At 42.7% G+C, this 21,932-nt stretch overlaps 2 long non-coding RNA genes across 2 annotated transcripts; one reads left to right on the plus strand and one right to left on the minus strand.

Annotated features, from left to right (window-relative positions):
- Positions 1–805: 805 nt before the first annotated feature.
- Positions 806–18,927, minus strand: LOC110342387. Its single transcript, XR_002384443.2, has 3 exons — positions 18,815–18,927; positions 2,197–2,309; positions 806–960 (listed from the first exon to the last, which is right to left on the minus strand). It is a non-coding gene; the product is annotated as an uncharacterized LOC110342387 (long non-coding RNA).
- Positions 17,450–21,486, plus strand: LOC110342388. The gene is made up of 2 exons (XR_002384444.2): positions 17,450–20,022; positions 20,896–21,486. It is a non-coding gene; the product is annotated as an uncharacterized LOC110342388 (long non-coding RNA).
- The last annotated feature ends 446 nt before the right edge of the window (positions 21,487–21,932 follow it).

Here is a 21,932-nt window from a genome sequence, read left to right on the forward strand (position 1 = left end):
TGCCACAGTCTAGAATCACCTGAGAAGGGAGCCTCAGTTGAGGAATTGTCTTGATCAGTTTGGTTGGCGGACATGTTTGTAGAGGGTTTTCTTGACTGTGACCTGGTTAACAGTCTGGTAAAGGAATACCTAGTCCACTGTGGGTGACACTGGTCCCTATGCAGGGTGGGTCCTTAACTATGTAAGGAAAGAGGAACAAAGCAAGGAGCCACGTCTTATTCTCTCTCTGTTCTTGACTGTAGATAAGATTGTAACCTGTGATGGTGAGACAAATAATCCCTCCCTGTTGCTGTTTTTTGTTAGAGGATTTGTGCCAGGAATAGAAAAGAAGCTAAGACAGAGACCTACTTGTAAACTATCTGCCATGTAATAATATTGAGCATCCATTTACTTTCTTTTTGACGAGGACATGAGGACATGAACAAATAGATACATTTAGCCTATACTTTTTCAATGTAACAAAAAAAAACTTACCTAAGAAATAAATATGGCCAGAACTCCTTTACAGTATTTGAGGTTATTCTATTTGTCTTCTTCCAATCCTAGATCTTTGGATTTGTGTTTTATTTCTTTACTCTCTACACAGTATAACAGTTTGCTTCAGTTTAATGTAGAATTAGCTTCTGTTGATTATTACCTGGTAATTCTAATGGTGTGTAGCACCAAGATTCTAGAAAGCACAAGAAAAGAAAACAGGCGATAATGCTAAAGTGTACCTGCTACTGACAGACACATTAAAGCCTGTATGCTTGGCCAGAGAGGAGTTGCGGATTTTTTAATCTATAGTTGTGAATCTAAGGATAGTGGTTTTAAGAATTACTAAGTACAAAGGTATCTCAAGAATTATGTTGATGTGCGTTTCCAGAGATTGCTCCCAAAGGTTCCAATTTGGACTGGCTTTAGTTTAACAGCTTCCCAGATGATTCTTAGCCCAAGTTTTTGGAAACATTCTTTTCAGTCCTGCAATATACAAAAATAGCAATTAATCAGATCTGTAAGCACAGCAAAATCTGCCTGCCCCCTGTTATTTTGCTGAGCAGTGCCAAACTTTCAGCACAATCACTGTTTGACGAAGTGCTTTGCCAGTGACCATGGTGACCTAGTAAGTAAATGTGTAAGATATGTTTACACATAACAAAACAGTAAAGGTGAGTGTCTTTTTTTTATTTTGTTGAGCAAGAGCCAATGGAATTATAAAAGGGAGTATTTAGTCATAAGAAGCAAAAACTGCCAATGCTATTGCATATTGCGTAATCCCATAATTTACTTAAAATGAGCTTTCTTTTTTTTTTTTTTTTTTTGGTTTTTCGAGACAGGGTTTCTCTGTATTGTTTTGGAGGCTGTCCTGGAACTCACTCTGTAGACCAGACTGGCCTCCAACTCACAGAGATCCGCCTGCCTCTGCCTCCCAGTGCTGGGATTAAAGGCGTGTGCGCCACCAACACCCGGCTTTTTTTTTTAATGAGCTTTCTAAAGACACAGGTATAACTTTATTTTCTATGGGTCTTTACATACACTTGTGTTCACCCTAAATACCACCATGTGCATGAGCTCTAGCACAAGAGTTGAAAATTCACGATATTGTATCCCTTAAAACCAAGGTGGAGCCAGGAGCGGTGGCACCCTTCGTTAATCCCAGCCACCAATCACGAGGAAGAGGCCACGAAGTCTCGGAGTTGGGGACCCAATGCCTACTTCTGGACTCTGTGGACGCCTCCATACATACAAGGAGGCTAAAATGCTAAGACACTCATTTTTAAAGAATGGAATACAGACTTTTTAGTGGGAATGCGGAAAAAAAATGAGAGCTTGAAAGAGTGATTTAAAATTGGGAAGTGCAGGTATAAACCAGGAGCTTGTTCTCAGTAATCTCTGCAACCATTTGGTGCCTGTCATCACCAGACGCCAGAATCCCACTAGGGACGATTTAAATGGTGACGCGAAAAGTGTGATGCAGAAAATAGGAATTTGGTTTACTTTAGAGTGTTTACCTAGCATGCACAGCACCCTAAATTCAAGTCCCAATAACGTAAAGCTTAAAAAGAGGGATAGAGTTTATTATAAGAGTCAAGAATGAACAATGGCCAAAAGGACTATGGTGTGTCTGCATTTTAGACAGACTTCATTCCATTTCCTTGGTTTCTGGATCAACCGGCTTTTCCTGTGACCTTTCTCATGTGCAAGTAATTGAGATACCTGTTTGCTGTATTTCTGGAGGGAGCAATGGTATGCCTTCGTTGTTTTTTGTTGTTGATTTTGCTTTGTTTTGCTTTATCCGCTGAACACTAATCTTACAAGATTTGGAGTTCCTAGAACCAGATAGCAGTCTATTAACTTTTCAGACAGTCCTGGATGTCATGTTTTATCTCAGGGCTGGAGACAGGACTCAGATCCCCTTCTTCTGAGCCATATTTAGGGTTCTACGACTCCAGACCTTGTTACAGGCTGCACATAATTCAGCAGGGAATCAGCAACAACATCCTCCAAGCCTGCTGGTCTCTAACTAGACACCCACCAATACTAGTAAAGCAGACACAAGACCCAGTCCCTCACACGTGATGCCCTCGGGGTCCCCAGGAGGAAGGGAAGACACAGGAAAAGCCAATCTGAAACACTGGCTAGCATTAATAAATTAGTCAAGGGCTTGAAGCTGTAACTTTCCTTACTTACCCACGGGTTCACAGAGCAAGAGGGGGCTTAAAGAAATAGTAGGAAATAAACACAGCACTGTTTATTAGAAATCTTTTCAAAACTGTTTTGTGCTGTGTTGCTAAAACATGTGACGGTCACAAGAGACTGTATCTTGTAACATTTTTTCAGACATCCCCTTTCTGAAGTAGAAATAGGTCTAGGTTAGTGGGGGAATTAACACTCCTAGACTCATTCGATCGTTTATCCTTCCCTGGCCTGGGACATTAGTTCATCTAATAACCCTTTTAATTAATGATCTGTGATAATAGGGGTGTTTCCTTTTGTTTCCTTTGTTACCACCAGGAAAGCAGAAAAAATTCATTTGAGTCAGCACAACCCAGCAATTACTTATTTTGTTTGGGGTTTTATTTCTTTTTCGTTGTATTTATTTGTTTATCTATGCCTATTGACATACAAAAGTTGAATACACTAATGGGGTCTGAAACAGGGCTAAGAAGCTGTTTTTACTAAAATCCACATGTGCCTCTCCCTTAGGCTATCATACTGCTGTCTTTTTCACTTTCAGAATTAACGAGTTTAACAGGAATGAAGAAGTCTGGATCATGTAGAGGGTGTCTAAAGTAGGGAAGATTTGAGCTCTTCTTCCTTCAAAAGGATGGAGTTACCAATAAAGAACTTCATTCTGCCAGACCTAGCCTAGGAGTGGATTGTCCATCCCCTAAACCAGCTCTCTTCCAAAACCAGGATCTTTCAGATCCCATTTTCTGTCCCCAGTCTTAATTCAGACTATCTGGAGACTACAATGGCACCAGGTTCGCTTCCCTCAAACAGAGGACTAATTGGGCTGTTGGTTAAATTAGCATAATTCTAATTGTTTCCTGGCTTTCTATGGGTGGTTATACAGCCACAGAGACAGTGAGGAGGGAACTAAAACTTTTTCCCAGAGCAAAACTGTAAATAAACCCATATCCATTGTTTTCTGTTTCATAATTTGATCACATATAGTCGAAACACAGGGAAACTATGCAGTGACCTTAATGACTTTAAATGTCCAGTAACAGTACAGTTACATATTGTAGTGCGTGAAATCTTAAAACTGGGGTAAACACGGTTATCTCCCGAAATACTTACGATTTCTTTGTGGTAAAAGCATTCAAATACCCTTTCTTTATCTTGTTTGAAACAGCAGTGCATTGGAGCAAGGTTCCAAAAAGCTACTGAGGCCAGGCTACATAACAGGGCTGGATTTCCTGCATGGAAGCCTTGAGAAAGGGTTTTTTTGTGAAGCCATGAGGGTGAAGCATTAAGTTGTGGTAGAAACCCCAGAAGACTCCAGAACCATGGGCATTCTGTAAGAAAAGCTACAAACACTGAGTGGATCCCACTCAGGACATAGGCTAAACGCGCCTCAGACGACAGAACAGCAACCCCAGAGTCTAGCTGTTGCCACCAAGAACCCTAAATTCCGACAAGGGGCTTCAGGGTTTGATGTTTTCTCCAGATGGATTTTCAGTTCATTCTGATCTGAAACTTCCTTTCTATACCCCCAGTTCTCCCTTTTGGATGAGAATGTATAGGCTGAGTCATTGCTTATCGGAAGACTATAAATTGCTTTTGGTTTTATTGAGGCTAATAGTTGAAGAGTTTGCCTTGACTCTCACAAGAGACTTTGGACTTTGGAACAGTGTTAGGACTTCTGAAGTTGAACTAAATGCATTCTGCTTTATGACACGTCCATGAGCCCAAGCAAGCCAACGGTGGGATATCACAGTTTAAGGTGATTACTCGGGTGTCAAGTTGACAAGAGATGGATTTATGATTGTCAATCACAATTATCAACTTGACTGAAATAAGAAACATCGAGGGCATTAATGGGTCACACTTCTGGGTGTGCCCGTGATGGTTTTCTCAGTGGCTGTAACTGAGGAGCAAAGACCTATGTGGGGTGTGCATGGCATAATCCTACAGGCCGAGCTCCAGAACTGAGTAAAAGAGGAAGAGGGGGTGGGGAGAAAGGGGAAATCTAGCTGTGTACTTGAATTCCTTTCTCTCATATCTCTGGTTGCACCATGAATCATGGCTTCCCTCCCTGAAGGACTGTAGTCCTCTGAAAACTCTTCCCTGAAGTTGGTCATATAGGAGTATTGAAAATGCAATACCTTACTTCTACTCCTGGAATATTTAATCATGCCAGTGGGTTTCAAATGAGTTTCCCAGGTGGGTAGGATGAGACATAAATAAGAGTTCAGGCGTTGGTGGCACACACCTTTAATCCCAGCACTCAGGAAGCAGAGGCAGGCAGATCTCTGTGAGTTCGAGGCCAGCCTGGTCTACAGAGACAGGTCAAGAACAGCCTCCAAAACAATACAGAGAAAAACCAAGGGAAAAAAAGGAAATTCTGGTTTTTGGACTTTTCCAGTGCTGCCTTTAGTCCAGAAAGCTGGGTTATCAAGTTTCCAAGCATGTCTAATATACAGTACAGTCTGAGAACCACTGGAACCAGATGCTGCATTATCATGGAGGTAGAAGATGCCAGTCTAGATCAGAACCCTACTTGTACAGTGAGAAATCCAAGTGCTAGGCTGTCTCATGTAGAAACAGCTTTGGAGATCACTCTTCCTGGGGGAAACAGCCACAGTGTTAAAGTAGTTAAAAGTGGGAATTCAGTGTCTACATGGGAATGACAACTCTCTAAATCAATAATTCTCAACCTGTGGGCCGACACCCCTTTGATGGGCAAATGACCCTTTCAACAGGGATGGCATATCAGATATCCTGTGTATCAAATATTTCCGTTATGATTCATAAGAGTAGCAAAATTACAGGTATGAAGCTGCAACAGAAATAATTTTATGGTTGGGGGTCACTATTGATATATGCCTTTATATCGGGGACCCCCCAGAGACCACCAAGGAGTCTGAATCTGTATGCAAAAGCAAAGAGTATTTATTCAAGTTTGAGTTTGGACCCCTCTTGTGTCTGATGCAACAGTACAATGGTTGAGCCTTGAACTCAGTTGGGGTGGGGTTTTTTTTTATCATAGCAGAGGTTGGGGTGAGGGAATTTTTAAGGTTCAGGACCCCTGATTGACTGGTATTCATCTAGGGGTGTCTTGGCAGGAAGGTGTAGGAGTGTAATGGGCTAAGGGACATCTGGTGCTGCCTATAATGGTTGGAATGTTAGGCATTTATTTTGGAACATTAGATATTTCCCCTGGGATGTTGATTGACCTCTTCCTTGGTGCTGCCTCAGTGGTCTTAGTTTATGGTCTTTCCTGGAAACAGGTATTGCCTTACAGTAAACTGAAATCTAGGCCTATTCTTTGACTGACTTCTATTGAGCCTCTCATGTAGGCAGTGTAGCCAAGCTGCCCTGGGCCCCACAACCACAGCACGAGGAACTGTATTGGAGAGCCACAGCATTAGGAAAGTTGACAACCACTGCTCTGAATGTTGCTGGGTCTGCTGTGGGGGTCTTAGTGTGCTCCTAATTCTTCCAATTAGACTTCCAACTACACACATGGGCATAGTAAACCAGTAGAAGAAAAAGGTTTTACTTTTCGAAATGACTCTATCACTTTTTGACTCAAATACAATCGCTTTGAAAATGACAAATATCTCTACATTCAGTTTACGTGACATGCCTAAGATTAAAGGGAAGGGGAAAACAAATCCTTAGCATGAGTAAAGATGTGTCTGCTGGTTTGACATCACGGTGCAATTCCTTTGCTCCGAAAAATGCCAGTTTCTTTTCCATATGACTCACAGAGAGCATCTCTTCCTTAGATGTGGGCCCTGTGCTATGTAGATCTAGATATCAAATAACCACGGCTTACACTTTAATCCAAGAATGTCCATCACAAAGAGCAAAACAAGGAGAAGGCTCTCTTTTTCATCATCAGAGAGACTTCGTTAGGCTTAACAGCATTAATCGCATTAAAATACTTTTGAATGATATCCCCAGGGCATCCATGGATAATACAAGCTACAACGAACACTGCTTACGTTAGTTAAACTTGGGTCATGCAAAGATTTAGAAACTATTCCTACATGAGACAATATAGTAGTCTCATTCACTTCCTTTTATCTCTTTTCCTTCCTCCTGTGTCTGGATAATGACGTTTAAGCTCCTTTAAGCAACAAATATTAACTGCCACAGAGAAGGAATTATCTGAGCCCTCGAAACTGCGCTATTTGAGACTGACGGGGCCAGGCACTGGGACTGTGACACTCTTTTCTTCTCTGTCTTTTGCTTTGCCAGTTTACCTTCCCTCTATCTCCGTGTCCTTCTATGAGTAGGGCCAGTGAGGCCTCGGCTGTGGAAATGCAGTCAGAGTCAAGGTTTGCTCTGGAGTAAGGACAATGCAGGCCTCGTTGCAAACAGTTTCTTATTATTGAATAACATTTATTCCGGCCTTCGTGTCTTTTCCTTACCAAACAGATTTACTTTCTGCTCCCAAATGGAAGATAACTACCTACTCCTTGTTCACCAAGTCTCTGGCCTTACACAACAATGATCCTCACCGATCTGGCAAGAAACTGCAAAGCTTTGGGCATGGACCAGTCAGCAGCGTGTGTTTGCTGAGACAGTTCTCAAGACAGACGTGGAGCTTTAAACGTACCAATAACATCACATCCCTAAACGTCTCAACATGCATTGAAGTGACCTATACTGAGATGAAAAGAGTATTTTCCATGACTTTCTACCTAATAATATAAACATAGAAAACAAATGAAAAGAGGAGCCGACAGCTTAATAAAATAATTACTATTTGGAGAACTGTCCCAGCCCCAGGGATTAAAAGGAAGGCTAATTGTGGGAACAAAATAAAAAATATTTCAATGCATTGCTGATGTCTCTCTCTCTCTCTCTCTCTCTCTCTCTCTCCCCCTCCCTCCCTCTCTCCCTCTCTTTCTCTAATAAGCATACATTCTGACAGTTCTGGCTTTAGAAGGTAGCCACTTAATGACAATCAGTTTACATTCATATCAAAACCATAGCTGAATTAATTGTAACTTCCCTACAAAGGCCACACCATCTCACTTATATCCTTATAATCCATGTTAAAGAAAAAAAAAGTGCATTTTAGTAATCTTCTTTCCATTGCAACTTTGGATTATAATTTCCTTGTCCCTAATTAAAACCGACCACTTTCAAGTGCATGCTAAAAGTCAGGCATAATGGCATGAGTGTACAACCCCAGCACTCAGGAGGATGAGGCAGGGGAATCATAAGTCCAAGGTCAACCTGTGTAACATAGCAAGAGCTTATAAGAAAAATCAAAAGCAAACATGAAAAAGAAAGTCACTATCAGATGAATCAGCAGATTCTCTTGGTAGACAGATGAGTTTCATTGTAAGACCATGCTCCCCCTCACCATCCTGCCTGCCTTGTCCACCGCAGAAGCATTTCTGAAGACACCTTGAAAAGCAATCCATACTTGTTTAGTGATACTGGAAGCCTATGATCACTTTCTACTATTTTTAGAGAAAAAAAGATGAAGAGAGCATATATTTGTGACAAATCTGTATGTCAAGCACAGAGCTGCCAGGATTTCATACTTGCCTTTCTCTCTGCTTTGATCACAAGTAGTTGGTATTGTACCCATTTTACATGGGACCAAAGCAAAATCCAGAGATGTAACTTGGCTATAGACCTAAAGGGAACACTAGGTTCATATGTGAACCTTTGTTTGCCTGGGTTACTGTGAAGATTAGCAATACTGTATGCAAAGCATAATGTCTACTCTGAAGCATGGGCTCAATAGCTATTGTTATTAATATTGATCCTCCCAGTGAGTTTAGAAGTTATATAGCACAGCTGTCATCATTCCCTTTTACAGAATTTCTTTATGAGGATTAATCCCTTTCACATTATACTTCAGAAGGGAAAATTACTTTACAGTTTTATTTACAAGACAACCACAGAAGTTTCACACACACACACACACCCTCCCCCGATTCCACTCCAACTTGCTTTAAGATAGGGAAGGCAGAGAAAGTATAAAAGAGGTCAGGATGGGAAGGCTTAGGGTCTTTCCCAGCAGAGTCAAAAATGTGGATTTGGCCTCCTGTCTGCAAGAGTGTCTTTCCACTACAACAGGCAAGGTTGCTCTTTCTCTCGTGTTTTGCTATTTGAGTCTCAGAAAAGGAAAGCCGAGCCCTGCTTTGGATCCGTTGCTAGCAAGGGCAGGAACACACATTGGAGAGCTAGGATCCCCCTTACTCGCAGCTGGGAAAGCAGTTATCACCACGCACACATTTGACTTTTACAGCCACATTCCCGCTCTCCTGATAGCGGGCTACGAAGCGCAAGAAACCAGCTCTGTATCAGTGACTCACAGTGACAGGAAATCTCAAGCAGGAACGCCCTTCCTTCCTCTCTCACAGAGCCCACTTGCAGAACCACAGGCCACAGCTAGCCTTGAGTCTTCGGGAAAGGACCTGGTACCGGAGACTCTTGAATGGGTCCTGAGACGTCCCCTTTATTGTGGGGAACACATTCTCTATTGAGATCTCTTCCAACACACAGTGGCATATTCTGAACTCGGTTCTGATTTGAAACATGAAAACAATGGACTTAAGCAGGGGAGAGGGGGTGAGTGCAGATGAGCCTTTAGAGCCTAGGCAGCACAGCAAGACAGGGAAGGAAGGAAGGAAGGAAGGAAGGAAGGAAGGAAGGAAGGAAGGAAGGAAGGAAGGAAGGGAATTCACATCAAGAAATGGGAAAAGGAATTTGCCTTTACAAAGGATTTATTTTTAATGTGCTATGAAATTTCCTCATTAAAGTTGCATCATGTTTCTCTTCCTGTGAGTAGTAGGTGATGATGGGGGGTGTTGATGACAATGACAATGATGCTGACTGTTAGGATGAATTCTAACAGCTGTGTGTTAGTAATGCAAAGATCGCTCTCTGCACTGGACACATTTCAAGGTCATTTGAATCTTACAAAAAACTCACTGACACCATTGTTTCCATTTTTAGAGGAAAGGAGACTACCAAAAGCGAACATCTCTTCAATGCCCTGAGAATTGTTTTTTAAAATGTAGAAATAATAAATAAAACCCAAACAATATGTATTACAGACACATGCATGTGTCATAAATATAGCCACTGCTTGTGGTGGGTTTTTTGATGTCAAATGAATAATGAGACAAACGATTGTCTGTGTGTTTTTCACACCTGTCCAGGTCATGTGACATATTTTTTAATTTACTCATAAAACAAGATTACTAATGTCTAAGTTAAAACTTAGTTATACTATATCACCTCTATCAGTATCATCTGTTAAGTCCATTCACCCTCTTCCTCAAGACAGTTATTTGTATGTGTGTATGTGTGTGTGTGCCTGTGTGCGTCTGTATGTTATAAATAAAGAAATTTCAGTTCTTACTCTCTGTGTTCCTATTCTTCTCAATCTTAATTTGTACTCTGAGTTTCAGCTACAACATACTTTTTTTTTTGGTTTTTTTTTTTTTGAGACAGGGTTTCTCTGTATTGTTTTGGAGGCTGTCCTGGAACTCACTCTGTAGACCAGACTGGCCTCGAACTCACAGAGATCCGCCTGCCTCTGCCTCCCGAGTGCTGGGATTAAAGGCATGCGCCACGAACGACCGGCCTTACAACATACTTTTAATATACATGTTTTGGTTGCAACCTGTTTTCTGGGTCTAAAAAAACATTTTCTCCTCTAACCTACCAAATCTTCCAAAAATTTTCTGTCTGTCTTTCCATGTACTATGGACTGTATGGTGTCATGCTTTAGAACAGGCCTAGGATTGAAGAAGAATGAGAGTACTATTATAATGGAGCTGGAGGGAAGGAGAAAGGGAGAAAGGGGGGAGGGATAGAGAAAGGAGGGGGAGGAAGGAGAGAGGGAGGGAAAGAAGGAAGGAAATGATGGAGGAGGATAGCTAGAAGAAAGACATATGTGTGTCATGGCTGGCATTTTGCCTCTTCACATGACATCCAGTGCCTGGTGTTTACTTCACCAACGGTGGGGGATTCAACCATCTTAGCTGAGCTCTGAGTGACATGAAGGTTCTGATGATATATAATTGCATCAGGAAGTATTCACTCAAAGGTTCTAAGCTGAGAGAACAGGTCGGGTTCTCCCAAGAGGAGGAGCTAGAATGACTGAGATACACTTAGAAACCAAGTGCCCTTGTCTATACAATCAATATGAAATTCACACTGAAAACATAAAGCCAAGTTTCGATACATTCTAATATAATTTTTGTTGTTGCATTTGTTTTTCAGGGTTTCTCTGTGTAGCCCTTGTTGTCCTGGAGCTCTCTCTGTAGATAAGCCTGGCTTGAACTCAGAAATCTGCTTGTGTCTGCAAGTGCTGGTATTAAAGGCTCGAGCCACCACGCCTGACTTAGTCTAATGCATTTTCATAAATCCCTCCGTCTACAGAATGAGTGTTGCATTGTAGGACATCTAGTAAAGAAGCTAGAAAAGGGGTTACTATGTGAGTGCAAGACTAAACCAAATCTTTCTCCTTTTTGATCACACAAAGTTTACTAAATACTGAACATCAATATAGTCTTTTTAAAACCACTTATGTTTGTTTTCTTCTGTGTAGGTAATAAAACCATTGAATTCAGGGATATTTTCTGGGTGGTCATCCATCCTCTCTGACTCCGACAATCTTTATTCATTCCCTCTTTCTCAGGGACAGGATAGAGACCTCCATTTACACTCTCTCCACATAACATCTGGTGTGAGTCTCTGCACCTGCTGCCTGGGAGAAAATCGCCCACCGAATCAACCAAGCAGGGCTTGCATGGGCTCATGGATACTGAAAGGCAAGCATGGGCCCGGCATGCGTTTACACTAGGTTCTGTGTGCATAGTTAGGCTGTGAGCTTGGTGGCTTGTGAGACTCCTAACAGCAGGCTGTGTGTCTCTGACTCTTCTGCCTGCTCTTGAGAATCTTTTTTCTCCTCTTCAGTTGCCTTGCCAGCCTTGATCTGAGGGCTCTGCCTTGTCTCGTTGTGTCTTATTTTGGCGTATTTTTCTCTTGGAAGCCTGCTCTTTATCTGACGGGAAATGGAGCAGGAGTGGATCTGGGGGAGATGGGAGGTTTGGCAGAGCTGGGAGAAGTTGGGGGGGGCAGGATGTATAAACAGAATGGGGAGGAGGGAGAGAGAGAGAGAGAGAGGAGAGGGAGAGAGGAGAGAGAGAGAGACAGAGAGAGAGAGAGAGAGATGAGCCGTCAGTAGACAGTAAACACTGCCTGATGGGGGAAGTCCTTCTGTGTATGTGCTTATCTTATTGGTTGTTGAATAAAGCACTGTTGGCCAATAATGAAGCAAGATAGGTGGGACTAGGAATCGAGGAGGATTCCGGGAAAGGGAGGCACTGTCAGTCACGATGTAGGACGTGGGAGAGGCAACATGTGGACCCTTTCTCTGGTAAGAGAAGACCACATGGAAATACTCAGATTCGCGATTATGGGTTAAATACTTAAGTCAGAGCTGGCCAGTAAGAAACAAAGCAAACAATTAAGTCTGAGCTAGCTGACAAGAAATCATAGCAAATGGCCAACAGCTTTATAATTAATATAGCGTCCTGTGTGTTATTTGGGGGTTTCAGGCAGCTCTGCAGGGCCCAGGTGGCTGGCGGGAAGACTACAGGTTACAACTGCCTGCTTGGATAAGCTAATGGCCCGCTGAATGAATAAAACAAGGACCCAGCTCTCAGAAAGCTCAGTCTCTAAAGACAAGAATCCGAATTAAAATACGGACTGCAAAAGGCGGCGCGTGTCATCAGTTACCTTCCAGGAGGCCAGAAGGCATTGTATGGAAAGCAAAGGAGAGCTTTCAGTTTCTCCTTCCTGCCTGATGCTCAGCTGGGGCCTTCAGGCCTGCTGTTCGCTAACAAAGTGTGAAAACAGGAGAAGGGAACTTGGCAAGAGCATCTGGAGATGGGCGTGGCGACGGAGCTTTCAGATGAAGATCAACCCACTGAGAAAAATCTCCGCTGCACCCGTGGGTACAAAGTGAACAAGAGTACCAGAACTCCTCTGGGCTGTTCACATTCACAGCCAGATTCTGCCCCCGGATAAAGCCCTCACACCCGTCCTGGACCGAATGCGTCAACTCGACACAAGCTGGAGTTATCCGGGAGAAGGAACCTCACCCGAGAAAATGGGAGTCTGTGGGGGCTGCTTCCTCGATTAGTGATTGACAGGGGAAGGCTCAGCCACTGTAGGCAGTGCCATCCTGGCCAACTGGTCCAGGGAGGCTTAATAAACGTAGCAGGATGTGAGTTCTGGAAGCAAGCCAGTGAGCAGCGTCCCTCCACAGTCTCTTTCTGGGCTCCTGCCTCCCGGTCCTTCCTGGAGTTCCTGTCCTGATGGACTGAAAGCTGTAAGGTGAAATGAACCCTTTTTTATATGTATGGGTATTTTATCTGCATGTATGTATATGTACCTCATGCATGTCTAGTTTCCTCAGCATTCAGAAGAGGGTGTTGGATCCCCTGGGATTAGGATCGTGGATGATTGTGAGTCATCAGGTGGGTGCTAGGAATTGAACCCAGGTCCTCTGCAAAAACAGCAAGTGCTCTGAACCATTCTGAATGTTTTTTCCTTGAGACTACAATTTGGGCTTGGTGCCACTTTGGACTCTAACCCTCAAGCACTTGTCTGGCTCTAGCGGAATGAAATAGTTAAGTGAGTAGGTGGAGCAAAAAACAAACAAACAAAAAAAAAAAACAAAAAACCCAGGCCATCATCTGCTTCTGAAAGTAAATCTCTGGCTGCCTCTTGCCTGCCACTGTGGTGGATCCACATAAACCCCAGCGTAAACAACCGCTTATGTCTGGATCCAGCCAGCCGACTCGGTGAATCTCGCATTCAGACATCACAGCCTGGTGGTTTCGGGGAGGCCCTGGACAGAAGACAGAACCCAAGCCTCGCCCTTTTGGCCCCTACTCCTCACATTCCATGGAAATTAATGCCTCTTGAACTATGAAGGGGAATGAGCTCCTGACACATCCGCAGGACCAGAGAGTTAAAGCTTTCCACATACTTTTCCAAGATAAGTGGAGGGCGCAACCGCTGAGGGCCAGGAGTCACGTGACAGTAGGCCAATCATGAGCTGTGTGAGCATCTCTGTTGGCCTCCTTACGAAACACTGGCAATTACAGTATTTTCCTCACAGGGTTTCAGTGGAGATTAACCAGGTTAGAACATGGGAAGCTCTTAAGGCCCCTCCTGGAAGACTTCGCCATAAAAGTTGGATTTTTGTCTTTGTAAATTGAAGCCAACAAAATAAAAATAAAAACACCGTCACTCAAGAAAGCATAGTCAACTCTCAATCAACATCCAGGACTTCCCACACACCAAAGTTGGCAGAAGCTCAAAAACAAAACAAACAAACAAACAAACAAAAAACGAACTCAGACTGCTCATACCAGTGTACATCCTGGATTCCTGGATCACCCTTTAAACTATCTCCAGACTGCTTATAATCTATGAAGACTCTACAGAAAGTTATCATACGGCATCATCTGGAGCATGGTGTCAACAACAAACATCTACGTTCTGAATACAGATAGAAACTTTTTTTCTAAATATCTCATTCCACAGGCAACTGTGCCCAAACTAAGTTCAAGGCTGAGAATTAGCCAAGAATTCCGGGGCAAAATAAAGCAGAATCCACGGACTACACAGGAAGCCATCCAAGTTTACCTGCCTTCACCGAACTCTCTGCTCCCGGGCCCACACCCAGAAGGGTCGTGCACCTTCTGCTCAAATCAAACAGTATTCTTCTCTGTTGTAGCCGAAGCTGTTTTCCCAGGAAGGGCTAAGGCCTCTGTAGGTGTCTGGGACATCTCTATCATCAAATGACAGAAAGATTCCATACCTGGGAGCCTTCGATGAAGCTTCACTGCATCAGAGGTAAGTAAGAGCCTAAGAACTTGCTTAAAGAAGAAACAAAATTACCTGTCCAGAAATGAGAACTGGACTGTGTCACTCTCCCTGCAGGAAAATTGATTGATAGAAGATAATGGAAAGTGCTTTAAAGTTCAGAGAACAAATTCTTTTAAAGCTGGAATTACATGCCCATCTAAATTACATTTTTCTTTTAAGTTCAAAAGGTATTTTCAGACATGCAAGTAGTTAGAGCCTTTCGCTTTCCCTGTATACTTTCTGAAGAAAAATTTTTCAAACGGCTATTTGGACTGTTCTGGGTAAAAATGGAAAGGCAATCCAAGACAAAGAACATCATGACAGCCAAAAGAAAGTGGACTTGACCTTGAAGTCTGTGAAAAATAATTACTGGGTGAGAGTTGTAGGGCTTGGGAAGCCAACGGTACAGATGGAGACAGAGGTACTGAAGTCAGCCCTCTAGCACAATACCTGTGCAGGAAATGCACATAGGAAGAAACTGCCCAGTGACAAGAGCACATTACAAGTCTGCCCACTGTAAAAGTTATGTTAATTAGACTCTCCAAACACATTCTTAAACCTGAAGGGATGTTTAAAAAAAAAAAGCAATACACAGCAAGCTATGGGACTGTGTGGTACTTGACACACTTAAGAAAAGAATCAATTTGACCTTGACACTTGAGATACTCTCCTGCCAGTAGTCCAGCTCTTATTAATGGAGGTGCATGGCTCCTTTTTATAGGTCCAATCATGGTATGTCTTTCCTTAATTAATTGTAGTCACATTGTTGTAATAATGTGAAGGGAGTTTCTTTTACTTAAAAGTAGTTTAATCAGCCTGTTAGCGAAGTGTAGACTAATCAGTCATTGAGAATATGTCCCAACATAAAAAAATAACGAGAAGGTAGCTGTATAGAAGATGCATAAAGAAGAGAGATGAAGAAAGCCTAGAGGCACAAATTTCTGCTTTTAAGTGATTAGGAATTCTTATTTCTGAAGTTGGCAGGTCAAGGGGTCAATATTATTAGTTAAGGATATATAGCTAGCATCTCGGTGTTCTGGTTTAAATGGTTGAAGGTACAAGTCTGTGCACCTCATGACCACTTGACTAGAAAATGTCAGGCAGTAAAGGCCTGTGACGAAATATTATGACATAATGTTTTTATTAACAAAACCTGAGCTTCGATAGAAGTCTGGCGTTGGTGTCAAGAGTCCTCGCTGCAAGATAGAACCATATCCCCGCTGTTTCTACCGCCTTCCCCAAACAGACCGGAAGGGCATCACCCATGTAGACCCCAAACAGACCGGAAGGGCATCACCCATGTAGACCCCAAACAGACCGGAAGGGCATCACCCATGTAGACCCCAAACAGACCGGAAGGGCATCACCCATGTAGATGGTCTTTAAATCCCAAGAACTTAGGAAGACTGTAAAGTTCACCCCACTTCACAGGTGCAGAAACTGAGGTCATGTGACAGTAAGAGCTAAACCAATGAATGGTGACTAATATAAAGAGATAATTTTTTTTTAAGAGAGATGGTCTAGGAACAAAGTTGTTATGTCTGTCTGTTATACTGATAAATGCCATCAAACATGACCAACAGATAAGCATTCCAAACTGCATCTGAGCAGGGAAAGGATTGCAGGACAGATAGCCAATCCCAATTTGTATATTCTCATTTTGTTGTTTATGTGAAGTAGTCAGTGTTCTGTGACAGGAGATTCATTCACGAGATTACTTTATCTGCTAGTGTACTGTCAGCCAGGCTTTAAAATTCTTACGTGTGTTTTCCTGTCACCTTGGTTTCTGTTTTTGTTTTCCAAACAGGTGAAGCAGTATCAGCTTTTCATCACGACGATGAAATACTTAAGGTAGCCAGGTACATAAAGGGGGGGGGCGCGTGGTGGTGGCGCACGCCTTTAATCCCAGCACTCGGGAGTCAGAGGCAGGCGGATCTCTGTGAGCTCGAGGCCAGGCTGGTCTACAAGAGCTAGTTCCAGGACAGCCTCCAAAGCCACAGAGAAACTCTGTCTCTAAAAAAAGAGAGGTTACTCAGCTTTCGTTGATGCTAGAAATGCATACACAAAGTCCAGGATCTACAAGGACCCTGTGGTAGTTCATAGGAGGCTGTGGGAGACAGGAAGCAGGGGTGGGCCAGCGTGTTCCCTTTAAAGGCAGCCCCTTGTCAAGAACCCCTTTAAATCCCTTTGGGGAACAGAGTCCCCCAGTGACCCCAAGGAACTTCTATAAAGCTTATCTACTAGATGGTCCATCACGTCTCAACACGACCACCCTGGGACCCAACCTCCTTTAGCAGACGCACAACCCACCAGCATAACAGTAAGGACTGCAGTAAGTACTCAGTAAAATAACTTGGCTTACTACGTCCTGTTTCTTTGAAAATAAAATTATGCTTGAAGTATTATAATTGCAGAGTGCCTAATTACTGTTTATCCAGATTTACTATTTCAGTACGCATGCCCGCTGTCTCTCATACATACATAAATATAATAAAATTGAAACATACACTTTTTTTTAAAACCGTATGAGAGTGGATTCCACACATCACGCCGCTTTATCCCTTAGTATTCTAAGTTATGTTTTCTATGACAAGATTTATTTCTTAAAGAGAACCACAGGGTAATTTTCAAATTCAGGGCATTTTACACTGGCACAACACTTTAAAAGTATTAAGAGAGTTTTCCCAATTATTACCAAAATATCTTTCATAGAATTCTTCCCCAGTTCAAGACAATGCCTGGTAACACTGATCCCATGTTGCTATTTTGTTTTCTGGGCCTCATTTAGTTTGCAGCAGGTGTTCAGCCTTCCTTTGGTTTCATGCCATTGGCATTTCTGGTGGAAGAAAGCCCGTTATCCGTAGCATATATCTATTTAACACTGGGTTTCTCTGTTGTTTCCTTGTAGTTAAATGAAGGTGATTCACTTTTGGTTGGGTCACAGTGTGTGTGATGTGGCTGAGAGGCACTTGATCACCCCTCGCTGATGGCAAAGTTGTGCGGGACGCTGCCCTGTGCCGGTACTGTATACTTCTTTATCATCCGTATTACCGAGTGATTCGTAGAGAGACCATTTGAGGTTCTGCACATATCTTATTTCTCACTTAAATTCTCTTTGCTGAGTTGTGTGTTGATCTGTCTGGCTATGTTCAACTTTACTCTAACGATTGCAAAACGGTACGTTTGTAACCCTGGTTTTCCTATCTGCTGTGTCTTTCCACTGGCCGGCATTTTCCCGTAAAAAACAAAATTGCTTTCTTACTTATTTAGCTATAAGTCAGCTTAGCTATATGAATTCTTGTGGGTTTTTTAAAATTATAATCCTTTCATCTCTCTCACTCTCCAGATAAAATTGCCCCCAGGTTTGGCTAATGAGAATGCATTTAAGCTGGCCTCTTTCTTCTTTTGACACAATCCTTGTCACTGTTTGTATACTCTCTTACTTCCTGACCAAACACACCCATGCACACACACACACAGACACACGTTTCCACACACACACACACCCAATTCAGCATAGCTTCCTTACCCCAGCTAAAGTCCCAGACCCTGATACAAGCTGACCAGTTTCTGAAACTGACATCACAGAGCTTGCTTGTGTCCTTCTGAAGTGCAACCTGGGGTTTCACAGTGGAGACACACTGTGCCTGTTTTTCACATAAACAGGGTTACTGGGAATCTGAAACATGATTTCTACACCATCAATATGTACCATATTGTAAATACGTGTTCAAATGATCACATGCAATTAGTCTGTAAGATAAATCAGTTTAAAACGTCATGTTTTAAGTTACCATCGTGGCCATCTGCTTCACAGTGCAGATGGAGATATTGACAAACCATGCCTTGGGAGAGCCCTGGGAGACTCGAGATGACTCAGCTGGAAAATAGTCTAGAATATAGGTGCAAATTGTTATTTTAAATACACAGTCTGAAGGGATGGCTGCTAAGAGTGTTTACTACTTTTGCAGCAGACCTTGGTTGGGTTCCCAGCATCCTGAGCAGGTGGCTCACAATCACTTATAACTCCCAACTGCAGCAGATCTGAGTCTTTGGACCTCAGTGGGCACCCACACTCACATGCAGATACCTCAACACACACTCACACAATTAAAAATAAAATAGATGTTACATTTACAACATGAAAGCAACAAAATTCACGACTTTTAGAGTATGTCATACTGCAGAAGCTAAAATTGTATCAGGTGAATTAAAGAGATTCAAAGATGTTTTTACTCACGGCAGCTCGAGATTAAAGCGTGTATAAAGGGAGAAGGGCTGGGAGGGTTAGATACATCCTTTGCAATCAAGAATTCACAGCAGCTGGGAGTACCTGTGCTGAATCTGCACAAGGACATGTCTTTAACAGCAGGTATGGATGCTGGAGGGGCTCAGGGGGGCTACCATTCACTGCTGAACTATTTACTATTGATGAACTCAGGAAACCCAGGAGGCTCCAATACAATGATGAAGATGGCCCAGGTTAAACTAAATGGGTCACAAAGCACAACCCAAAGTCATGATTCTGTGAAAGAATATGGGTGAGACAGAATAGAGGGGGATGGGAAGGAGAAGAGAGAGTGGGAGGAGAAAGCAGTCAGAATATGTGATATACACGGAATTGTCAACTTTCACATACATGAAATTGTCGAATCGCAAAATTAATGAGTAAAAATGACTTTAAATAGAATGCACGTGCCCTCCCTAACTTGTTAGTATATGGCCAATTTCCAACCTAAATAACGCTTCTTTTAAAAGTTGGCTGCTTCCTTTGAAAGGCCATCTGGGGAAGCCGGAATACGGATGAAAGAGTGGTTTATTGCAGAGGCAGACTGTGGTTCAAGGCCTCTTTGTCCAGGAACAGCAGGCCAGCCTCAGCCATCAAAGCCTATGACAGCCTTTCATCATAATATCAGCTGGTAGCAACAGCTCTTCTGCAGCCAGGAGCCAGTTCGATATCTAAAACCGGACAATCCTCCAGTCACTTTACAGGTATTAAAACCAGCACCAGAGTCATTGCTCAGCATGTGCTGTAAAGCAAATACAAACTCACGTGCCCCTGGGGCCGTAAGACCTCAGCCAGGGGAAGGTAACTGCAGCATCTGCAGTTGTAGCCATTGTAAGATCCCACGGTGATATGTGGAAGACAATACTTCCCACCATTGGCAAAGCCTTCATTTGATTCCTTAGCTTATTTCAGAGTCCCCTGACTTTCTCAGCTGCCACGTTTCTAGGAGACAGAAATTGAAATCAAAGAAGCTGCAAGGCAAGACAAGGGGGACAGGAGTATGACTGGACCAAAGAGCCCAAGTCCCACGGTTTTCTTTCAACAGAATAAGTGAACGTGAAGACACAGAAGGAAGCTTGGCCAAAGGATCAGTAAGACACCAGTCACAAAGGATCACCAACAGGCATGCCAGCCTGCTTAGTCTTGTCTTCTATTGGAAGGTGGGCCTGCTTGATGAAATTACAGGGCATTTGGGGGAGATCCTTCTAATTCTAAAGGAGATTGCAACCCATTGCAATGAAAACACTGTAAAAGATGGAAAACATCACTCCAACAAATGGTCTCAGCTAAAGGAGCCACAGAGCATTGGACTCCTCCCTCACTCAGTAGGAAGGGGTAGGATTACCCGATTCACTTGCTCAGAAGAAGTGGTACCATTGGGCAGAATGGATAAATACCTGTTACAGTCTGAACAAGAGTCGGGAGGAGTTAGCCCAGAGGACAGCAGGAGGAGAAGCTGGGAAGTTGGCACCCCTCCTCCCAGCTTGGGTGTTTGGAGGAAAATTGTCACCCTGGCTCACTCACTCCCTGCTGCATTCCTAGGAGGTGACTCAGCAGGCCTGAGGGGAAGCCAGGAATGACTCAGGACAGCAGGGAACTCTTCAGTGTGTCTCTCTCTCCACACTTTGGTGGACACACAGTTCTGAGAGGCACAGGGGATTCCTCAGGGGGTCAAATGAAGATCTTTGAGTCATGACCTGGGTGAGAGTTGGCACCTCCCTTTGCTGTTTGACCTGAGCTCCTGTAGGAATTGAATAATGGGACATCTCTCCTCACTGAGGCTGTATATAAAGTGTCTCTCTCTTTGTCCTTGCTTCTGATTGCATGTCGAACAGGGTAGCATAGTATTATGAAATAAAGAACTGCATCCCATCGTCCACCCCATTTCTCCTTGTTATGCCCCAGTCCTTACTCCCTTTGAAAGATGGAAACGTTAATAAACCATAGAGAGGACTCCTTTCATCAAACAGTTTCAAAACACTGCTGGATGAATGCCGTTACAGCCCATCTCCTATGTTTCTTTTTTTTTATAGCCACAAACCATTATCACTGACGTCCAAAATGTGTGTCTCTGCTTCACGCCCTGCACTCCGAAGACTGAATTATGGTCATTATGGATGCACTGCTACTCATTCCGTCACGTTCAAAATTTGACAATGCATGTGTAGCACATTCAGCAGAAGCAATGATAAATCCCGAAACAGTCGTTCTTCAAGAAAGATCCCTGAATTGATTGCAGACAGGAATAAGACAGAACAAAACCGGCCCTGAGTTCCTCTCTCTGGGAAGCTTGTTTTCACACACAGGTGAGATCCAAGCAACTCTCTGCATGGATGAGATGAAAAGAAAAGGCTGTGTTTTAATCTTCCTGTAAACAGACGCTAAAATGGATTTTGAAAGTTCAATACCCTTTGTGGTGATCCACATTGACTTGTGGCCTCGTTCAGTTCACTTCATTCTCAGCCCCATCTGCTAGGGGAAGAGAAAAGAATCTTGGTCTTTAACATGGTCAAATTAAACCCTGGGAACAGGAAACCATCTTTCTAAGGAAAGAGAAGGAACAGGGTTCCTATTCTTGCCTGGTTTGGATGAGTGAAACTGCATTAAATTATGAAGATAATTGATATTGGTATTGTGAAGTAATGGAAAATCTATGCTGTGCCTAGCACACAAAGCTATGCATCTGTTGCTTCTTTATATGGTCTGGGCTTTCAATTATATTAAAACTCATAGAAAAAACATGCCAATTTATACTCACAAACTTATGCAAACAATGACCAATTCAGCATCTGCCTATCTCTGAACACACACACACACACACACACACACACACACACATCTAAATAATGTACTATATCTATGACACATACACATGCTTAATACCAAAACCACATTGAAGTGTTCAAGCTTTTAGCTAATTTAGCCAAAAAGATGTTACCATATGAAAGGCAAATTTAGAATTTTAGAGGTGAATATTTTAATATTAAAAAAAATCAGCCAATAAGGGTTTTCTGTCTCATAACTCAGCAATGTTAAAAAGCAACATTATATTTAAAAGTATGGTCTCAAA

Source organism: Mesocricetus auratus, unplaced genomic scaffold (assembly GCF_017639785.1).
Source record: "Mesocricetus auratus isolate SY011 unplaced genomic scaffold, BCM_Maur_2.0 Super-Scaffold_100011, whole genome shotgun sequence".
NCBI classification, from domain to species: domain Eukaryota; kingdom Metazoa; phylum Chordata; class Mammalia; order Rodentia; family Cricetidae; genus Mesocricetus; species Mesocricetus auratus.